At 37.9% G+C, this 9,000-nt stretch overlaps 1 non-coding gene across 1 annotated transcript; it reads right to left on the bottom strand.

Annotated features, from left to right (window-relative positions):
- Positions 1-393: 393 nt before the first annotated feature.
- On the bottom strand, positions 394-518 carry LOC112405286 (small nucleolar RNA SNORA25). Its single transcript, XR_003004310.1, has one exon. It is a non-coding gene; the product is annotated as a small nucleolar RNA SNORA25 (small nucleolar RNA).
- Positions 519-9,000: the final 8,482 nt, after the last annotated feature.

The following is a 9,000-nucleotide window of genomic DNA, read 5'->3' on the forward strand; positions in this document are numbered from 1 at the left end:
ATTCTTCCATGTTTCATCTTTAAGTATTTGACCCCTGTTAAGTTTTATCTTCTTCAAAATATGGTAACTTTTTGAGGATAAAAACCATATTATTTTCTACTTCTTTATGCTCTACGCTTTCTTATGCATAGTGATAAGTACAGTAGTCAATAATTCAATTGAATTAGTTTATCTTCAATAATTTGAGTCATTTGGTATTATAGGTACAGTAAAGAATGTAAGTAAATCTACAAATATATCAGTTATTCCATGAATAATAGTTCCCTTTGAATTTACTAGGTTACTTACATTTCATGTATATAATTTTTTGTTTGTTTGATTGTTAGTTTTGGTTAAACTTGGGAGACTTTATTTACTTCCCCACATCACCAATCATGGATATGAGTGGCTAAGGCTTCTATCTCCTCAGGAAAACACAGCACAATTGAGTGATCACAACCTTTGGAGAACTTCAGTCTTTGGTTGCAGCATTTAAGAGCTCCTGGTTTTGGTCCCACAAGCCCTTTTTGAAGTGACCTATGTATGTTTTTGGGGTTTTTTATTTTCTGTGTTGGGTGTTCATTGCTGCGCGCGGGCTTTCTCTAGTTGCAGCGAGTGGGGGCTACTCTTCGTTGCATTTCGCGGGCTTCTCACTGTGGTGGCTTCTGGTTGCAGAGCACGGGCTCTAGGCACGCAGGCTTCAGTAGCTGTGGCACACGGGGTCAGTAGTTGTGGCGCACGGGCTTAGTTGCTCTGCGGCATGTGGGATCTTCCCAGACCAGGGACCCAACCCATATCCCCTGCGTTGGCAGGCGGATTCTTAACCAGTGCGCCACCAGGGAAGTCCCTATGTTGTGTTTTGATGTTGGGATTATTGCCTTAAATCTTTTTGCTTCTTTTGATGAATCATATGGAAAACAAATTTGAATCCTGTTTATTAATGCTATTAAGTTTCAAGTGCTAACTTCTGGTAGAACAAATACCCAATGATTTGAACTGTTAAAAGATAAATTGAGGCATATTAAAATTTTTAAGAGTTTATTTGAGCAAAAATCAGTTTAAATCAAATCACCAAAGTTAAATCAAATCACCAAACTGGAAAGTGCTCCACCAACAGGAGCTAGGGGAAAGATTTTACAGAGAAGAAGGAAGCAAAGCAAGGAGATTATTTGATGGGCTATAGCTTAAGCATTCACTTTACTTGGGAAAACCTTATTGGCTGTTTATGATCGGTTGTCCTTAGAATTTAATTTCTTAACCTTGAGAAATTTACAGGATTGGGTTTGGTTTGCTTATGTAATGCCACTAACACATTAGAACCATCTCAGTTTAATGACCTCCTTTTTAATTAATTTAACAATTGCTATATCTGGATTGCATTTTCTAAGAAAGAAAATATTATGTAGCTCATAATTCCAAATAGTTAATCTAAAAGTTAGGGCTTTAAGGAAAAGTCTAAAATAATTTATAACAATTAATTATTTTTAAAAAATCAGGGGTTGACTTCAGATGCATATAATAGAAACTTGACTACAGTAGTAGCTTAACCAAATAGGAATTTAATTTTCAAATAGCAGGAAGTCTAGAAGCAGATAGTGTTGCCAGCTTTAACAAATAAACATACAGGGCATCTAGTTACATTTGAATTTCACATAAACAATTTTTTAGTATAAGTGTCCCATGGGACAAATGTAACTGGGCCACATGCATTTTATTTGGCATTCATAGATGCAAGCTGTTTAGGGCTGGTGCAGCTGCTCAAGGATGTCAGCAAGTTCCTTCTAGCATCCTACTCTACTATCCTTTCTTTGTGGCTTTTGTCCTCATGGTTGTAAGATTGGATACTGTACCTCCAGGCATCAAATCCATGTTCTAGGCAGGAATATTGGGGGAAAGAAAAATGGAGAATACAGTAGTCCTAAACCAACTGAGTCTGATCCTTTGAAACAGGAAAACAGTAGCTTCTCTGGAAACTCCATCTTGTAGACTTTACTTATATTTTATCCGCCAGAACTGGGTTGCCTGGCCACTGCTAGCCGCAAAGATGACCAGGGAAGTGAATATTTTTAATTGGGTACTCTGCCACTCTGAAAAAATTTGATTTTCATTAGGAATGAAGGAGAGAAGTGTAGACATAGGATAGGCAACATGCGATATCTGCAATGAAAGGTAAAAGTAATTTTCAATGACTATTTTGAATTTTATTTTGACCACACAAATATGCATGGTGAATTTGAAAGGTGAAAGGAACTCAAAAAGAATTTCCCATTGTTAGTCTTAACTAGTCTTAGGGTCCTCTACCTTCCTGAGAAATTATCATCCATAGATTTAAGGATAGCCTTAACTCTAGCAAATTAGTGGTGAAAGCTAAAGAGACTGCTGGTAGTTTGACTCAAAAATGGAAATGGGGTCCCTAGAGCCATGCCCCAAAGACTATAGCAAGGAAAGTGTGTCTCTTGCTATAAGATGCATATTGATTATGTTAACTTACTGAAGTCTATTAAAAGAAATTCATCTAAAATAGCAATAGTGAATCCTATCTCCATAGGCCAAAAACTCTTAAACCTGATAGAACAATTGTCCTCTCATCCAACACAATTTTACGATGAGGTTTTCTCCCTTATCTAAAGTGATTTTCTTACCAAGAGACAATTAACTAACACTGGACATTAACACCTCTCTCAACCTTTTCAAACAATTAGCGTCAAATTATTTCTTTTCTTGTGGAAATTGAAGAGAAAATCATTAACAAATGGTACCAAATTATAAGATTTTTTTTTTCTATTTAGTATTTCTATTTTGCAGTGGTTTTACAAACACTATTGGTTCTTTTTTTTCAGCAGGAGTTTCACAATCATGATGGGACATTTTCTGCCAATAACAAAACCAGGGGCTCATCTAATTTGGGACTCTCAAAAGCAGTATCACGTGGTGACTGTAGCCAGTTTCATTTTTCTGTGCCAGCAGAGAAGTATATGTAAAATAAGAATATAATTTTCACCATGACTAATGCATTTCCAGTAATTATTACTAAGGTAAATTCTCAAAGAAAAACAGACATTTAGTTGTACTGAACTTTTCTCATTTTGTTTTGTTTTTACAACTTGGCTGCCTGTCTGTCTTCATTAAGGTAATACTTATTTGATTTCTAGTTAAAATAAAAGATTTTTGTCCAACCGAATTAACAGAATGATCATCTTGTCAGGGAATAATGAAAATGAATATTTCCTCCATTTTTTGGAGTGGTATAGTTTTTACAAGCTCCACAGAGGAGAGCATTCAGATAAGGTCACACCAAATAGGAGTTTTGCTCATTGGATTAAAAATAGATCAGCTCAATGACTCAGCAGGTAGCTTATTGCAGTTGCCTACTAAGAACATCCTAATTCTTCCTTGTACTACATCACAGTGAAGTACTCATGTGGCTTTATGGGGATTAGCTTATTCAGCTATTAGAAATAAGATCACAGTATATCTAGGACATTCTGTGAGTTACAACAGCGCTGAGAGTATTATGGGTCAAATTCTGGTTAAGTATAAGTAAGCATACATTCAAAGATTTAAGTTCCTTTTAATAAATCTGTAATAATGTGGCTAAATTGAAAGTGAACTGTGGAATCAGGTTACAGAGAGCACTTGATTGTGCTTGGATTTTAGAGCAGTGCCTGTTTCATTGTTCCATGAGGCTTCCTACCTGATTTCCCCTCCCCCTGCCATATGGGAAACCTCAGGGGGGCCTTTAATGTTTTCCTTTTTTCTTATTCGCATTCAGGCAGTGGCCAAGTCACCTCCAGTCCCAGAATATTCCGGGATGGTCTAACAAATGGAGTTGGTATTTCTCCTGAAAGGAGACAGGAATAGAAGGCCTACCTTCCTCAAAAATATCTCCCTCCAAATTATTGGCTATCCATAGGGAAACACTTTAAGCTAGTATCTTCCATTAACATATATTAATATATCCAGCAACTGCTTGATAATCATCCTTGTACAGCCTCCAGATATTAGGTGCCAGAGTAACGTAGATGAATAAAACCAGATCTTGACCCTCTAAGGGCTCCTTTTAACTCCTGATTTATTAGACCCCTGAGTAAATAGATAGGTAAGTTACAATGTGAGGAAAAAGAAAAGTAGGAAGGTGGGAGAGTCAGATCTTGCAGGGCCCTGTACTGAAGAGTCAGCCAAGGTAGCAGGCCAGGGAGAAGGAATGGCGTGAAGGCTTGTAGGGGCTTTGAAGGGAGAGAAAATTCAATGTAGAGGCTCTGAGAAGTGCAAAAACAAGTTTCATTCTCATTAATTCATTTTTTTATTGGAGTATAATTGCTTTACCATGGTGTGTTGGTTTCTGGTGTGCAACAAAGTGAATCAGCTAAACATATACATACATCCCCTCCCTCTTGGGCCTCCCTCTCTCCCCCTCCCATCCCACCCATCTAGGTCATCAGTAAGGCTCACCTTGGAAACACTGCCTAGTGCAGCCCATTCCTCTCCTAGGTCAGGCCCTCAGCAAAACAGAGGTAGCTTCAGTTTGGTTGGCAGGCAGTGTGTTTTCCGTTTGGGTGGCTGTTTTTCCTCCAGGATCACCAGATTTACCTCCCCCTCCCCACACTCCCATGTGGAGACCTGTTCTAAAGCTACTGACTGAGAGTAAAAAGTTAAGGAAGACTTCATTGATAAAGGCTTGAAGTGAGATCCCTGCCAGTAATGTTTGCTTTTTTACACAGGAGTCTGGGAAGCTCTTAAGACTGTTCAAACCAGACCACTAAACTCCAATCTAATGCCATCCTATAAGGTTAACTTAAAAGGTATTAACATTAATTCAGCAAGGAGGCCATTAGACTGAGGTGGCTCTGATGTACTGGCCGCCTACGGAAGCAAACCAAAATCTAAGCGTGCAAATGCTGAAAAGTTAGGACAACCAATCACAAACTGCCATCTAGGCTTTAGCTATAGCCAATCAGTAATTTCCTTACTTTGCTTCCACCTTTTCTCTATAAAAGGCTCACCCTCACCGCCGGCCCACCGCCCCCCACCAGCTCCTGTGGGGGGAACGCTTCTAACAACTTCTGGTTTGGGGCTGCCCAATTGGAATAGACTTTTGCTCAAATAAGCTCTTAAAATGTTCAATATGCCTCAGTTTATTTTTTAACAAAGATTAATCTTACTCAGTATCTCAAGTCTCTGTCCTCGACCTCATAGTTTTACTTATTTTCATTGTGTTAGTTACCCTTGTAAATGGCTTTCCATTCATTTGTTCAGAGTGAATGCTATTTTTGTTGTCAAATATGAATCCCAATGAGAGCAGTAAAAAATATTTATACTTCCTTTGAGAGCAGACCTGACTGTAAAAATAGATAGATAGATAGAGAGAGAGAGAGAGATGAATAGATAGGTGGATTGATAATTTTCCAAGCATTATTTCAAGGTTCATCGATCTTGCTTGGGAGCCAGTAATAAGGCAGACTTGAATATATCCTCTACTCACACATTTCTTGGAACATGATTGTTCATAACCTCCAAGAGGGCAGAGACTCATCTATTGTCTTTGGTCCCCAGCACATGGCTCCTGCCTGACACTGGTCTGGGGATCAGTGGATTGAACTGCAACAGCTTCACAGTTGCTCCCAGGTGCTTGAAGCTGAAAGCTGTCAATCATTTCACAAGATTTACTGAATCCTCTTCTTGGCAGAGGAATTGTGAGTTTATATAAAGAGAATATATAATATTTAACTGTGAGTTTATATATCGGTCTAAGAAAATGACTTCAAAAAATTTACAAGGCAATATAAAATTGAATATAAATAAATGGAGTGAAAATATAGTGTATAGAGTTAATCTCTGAGCATACTGACTGACCTTAAGTGCTGGAATAAGTATAAGGGCAAATACAAATTTTCTCCCCTCTGAAAATAAGCAGAGAGATTTTCCCCTTCTCCATTTACTTTCTGAATTTCTTTCTCTGTCCTTGTCAAATGTATGTAAATCTTTGTAATGGCTACTTAAGCCTCTGGCCAGTCTCACAACTCAGGAATGTTTCCTCAAGGACCTGGGAGCCATCCCTTTGAAGTGTAATCATCAAGGAAAATAATTCCAATCTCCTGGAAGATGGGTTTTTTGGGAAAAGATGGGTCTAATTTGTCACCTGACTGTAAATTGTAAAAGCTACCTAAGTATTGAATGATTTGTGTCCACTTAGCTGTATAAAAGAGGGAGATTCCCTTCTGTCTTTGTAATCCCTTTAGCAGGTTACCTGTGTGGCATATCACGTTCTGGTTTAATCTTATTAAAAAAAAAAAAAAATTCCCTTTTTTTTTTTTCTACCCTTGTGGAGAGCTTTTGAATTGAAGAAAGATTTGTTTTGATTATATTTCCCCAACACAAACATGGGCTGAGCTTTCTGGCAGCTGAGATATTGATGTTTGGTAGATTTCAATCATGACATTAATTCTGTTTTCTTTAAGTAATGGAGAATCAGTGTAGCGTGGTGGTCAAGGATGTGAACTCTGGAGTTAAAACACTTGCCTTCAAATCCTGGCTCAGTGACTCACCAGCGGTGTGACCTTGTACCAGTCAATTGGAAATCACATCGAACTTCCCCGAAGTCTAAATTTCCTCATCAACTTTTTAAAGCCTCAGTTTCCTCATCTCTAAAGTTGTGAATGACACATCAGCCCTGCCTGAACCTCATGGAGAGCGTCCCCCCACAACAAAGAGAGGCTCTGTGGCTGGCAGAAGTAGAAGGGAAGGCTAGGCAGGCCACAGCAACCGCTGTGAATCTGCCTCTCCGTGCTAACTCTGTGAGGGATGGGGCTGTGTCTCACTTTATAGCTTCAGTGCCCAATGTAATACCTAAGACTTAATAGTTGTTCTATAAGTGTTATTTTAATGAATAAACAATGAATGAGTAACTCCCATAAGCAAAGTTTTCGAGGTCACAAAGCTGAAACAAGGACTACAGAGAGTAACAGTGGGAAATACAATTAAAATGTAGGTTAAGACCATATAGTAGGGAGGCTTAAATGCTAAGCTGAGGTATTCATGCACTATTCTGTAGGCAGTAGGGAACCGCTAAAAGTTTCTGGGCAGGGAAATAATACGATCAGAGCTAAAGCTTAAGAAGAGTAAACCAGTAGCAACATCTAGAATGAACGGGTGGCAGGACTCCTAGTAGATGGGAAGATGTTTCTAATAGATGTTTCAAACAGAAGGCAATCATTCAGGTTAGAGCAGTGGTTCTCAATTGGGAGTGATTTTGCCTGTCAGGGGACATTTGGAAACGTCTGGAGACATATTTGATACTCATAACTGAGGGGGTGCTATTGGCATCTAGTGGTTGGAGGCCAGGGATGCTGCTTGACATCCTACAATGCACAGCAAAGAGTTATCCTGTCCAAAATGTCAGTAGTATCCCACTTGAGAAACTCTGGGTTAGAGATAATTAGAACGCATAACAAGAAGAGAACAGATGCGGCAGACATGAGTGGCACTGTGGAAGGGGAATACATAGACTTTTGAAAATGCCTGTGTCTATAGAGCAGAGGAGAAGGCAGAATTAGAAGCAAACAGACAACAACGAAAGAAAACATTCCAGGGTTTAAAGCAGGTATCTGGGAAGATGATGTCAGGAACAGGAATAGAGAAGTCAGGAGGAGGGCCAGATTTTAAGGGGGAATGATGAATTTGTTTTGAGTTTGAGATCTAACTGGATACCTTAGCATAATTCCAGAGGCAGCTAAAAATGTACTTGTGGAGCCTAGAAAGAGGCTAAGACCCAAGATATAGATTTTAGGAGACATTTGCAGTGAGTTACTGGTTAAAGGAAGGTGAGCAGGTAAGAGTACTGAAAAGGGGCAAAGAGGAGATGTGGTCTGAGAACAGAATTTTGAAAGACTGGGAGAAAACACAAAGGTCATATTACTATAAGACAGTGATGTTTATAAAATCATCTTATTTTTCAGAATATTGCTCTACTTTAGCAATTAATTTCCTCCCACAAATCCAACATATTAATTAGACTACCTGGAAGTGGGTCATTCCTAACTGTTCCTAAACTCTTCTTAAATCCATATCAAAGAACCTCTTGTTCTCTTGTTTTTAAATAATAGTTTTATTAAATTCCTCAAATCCTCTTATAAATCCCAAACATATTCTCAAGCTTGACTCAGTGGAACAGCATTTTTAAAGCATTCTTTTCCTTTTATTCTGTGACTATCTTTAGCATTTAAGAATTATTTAGAAATTATTTTCAAGACTGGCCTTCCGCAAAATTGAGAAGTATGTTATTTGATTTCAGACCATAACAAGCCTCTGGCTTATTTGCTGTCCATAGAGGAAAAAAGTGTGAGCATGAGTTTATATCCCAGCTTTGCCATGAGTGAGCTATGTGATCTTTGGTAATATTCTTTCTCTCTCTCATTTAGAAAATTTAATTATATCTACAAAAAGGTACATGAGTTTTGTCAGAGACTAACATAAACATTTAATGTGGTAGTTGCCCACAGACCCATCCCAGTATAATATTACCCAAATCTTTACTGTAAATTCCTAGGCACAATTCAGAGGCATTACAGATTTTTAAAAACTTTCCAAAGTTTTTATTTTGAAAAATAGCAAACCTACAAAAAGTTGAAAAAATAGTGCAATGAGCAGCCATATACCCTTCACCTAGACTCACCTATCATTAACTTTTGTGACATTCGGTTGTTCTCTCTGTCTTTGTCTATCTATCTACCTACTTATATTTATTTTTTGCTAAATGACTTGAAAGTAAGTTATAGATATCATGAAACTGTATCCCTGAATACTTAGTATACATAAGAACATGGACATTCAGCTATAAAACCACAATATTATTATCTCACTCTAGAAATTTAACCTTGATACAGTGTACTATCTAATATATACACAGATTTTAAAATTGTTCCCCAAAGGCCCTGTAAAACAGTTTTGTTTTTTTTTTCAAGGTAGGATTTAGTCAAGGTTCATGTTTTTCTAGTCTGCTTTAATTTAGAAAAGTCTTCTACA

This window comes from Neophocaena asiaeorientalis, unplaced genomic scaffold (genome assembly GCF_003031525.2).
Source record: "Neophocaena asiaeorientalis asiaeorientalis breed wild unplaced genomic scaffold, Neophocaena_asiaeorientalis_V1.1 scaffold171, whole genome shotgun sequence".
NCBI lineage: Eukaryota > Metazoa > Chordata > Mammalia > Artiodactyla > Phocoenidae > Neophocaena > Neophocaena asiaeorientalis.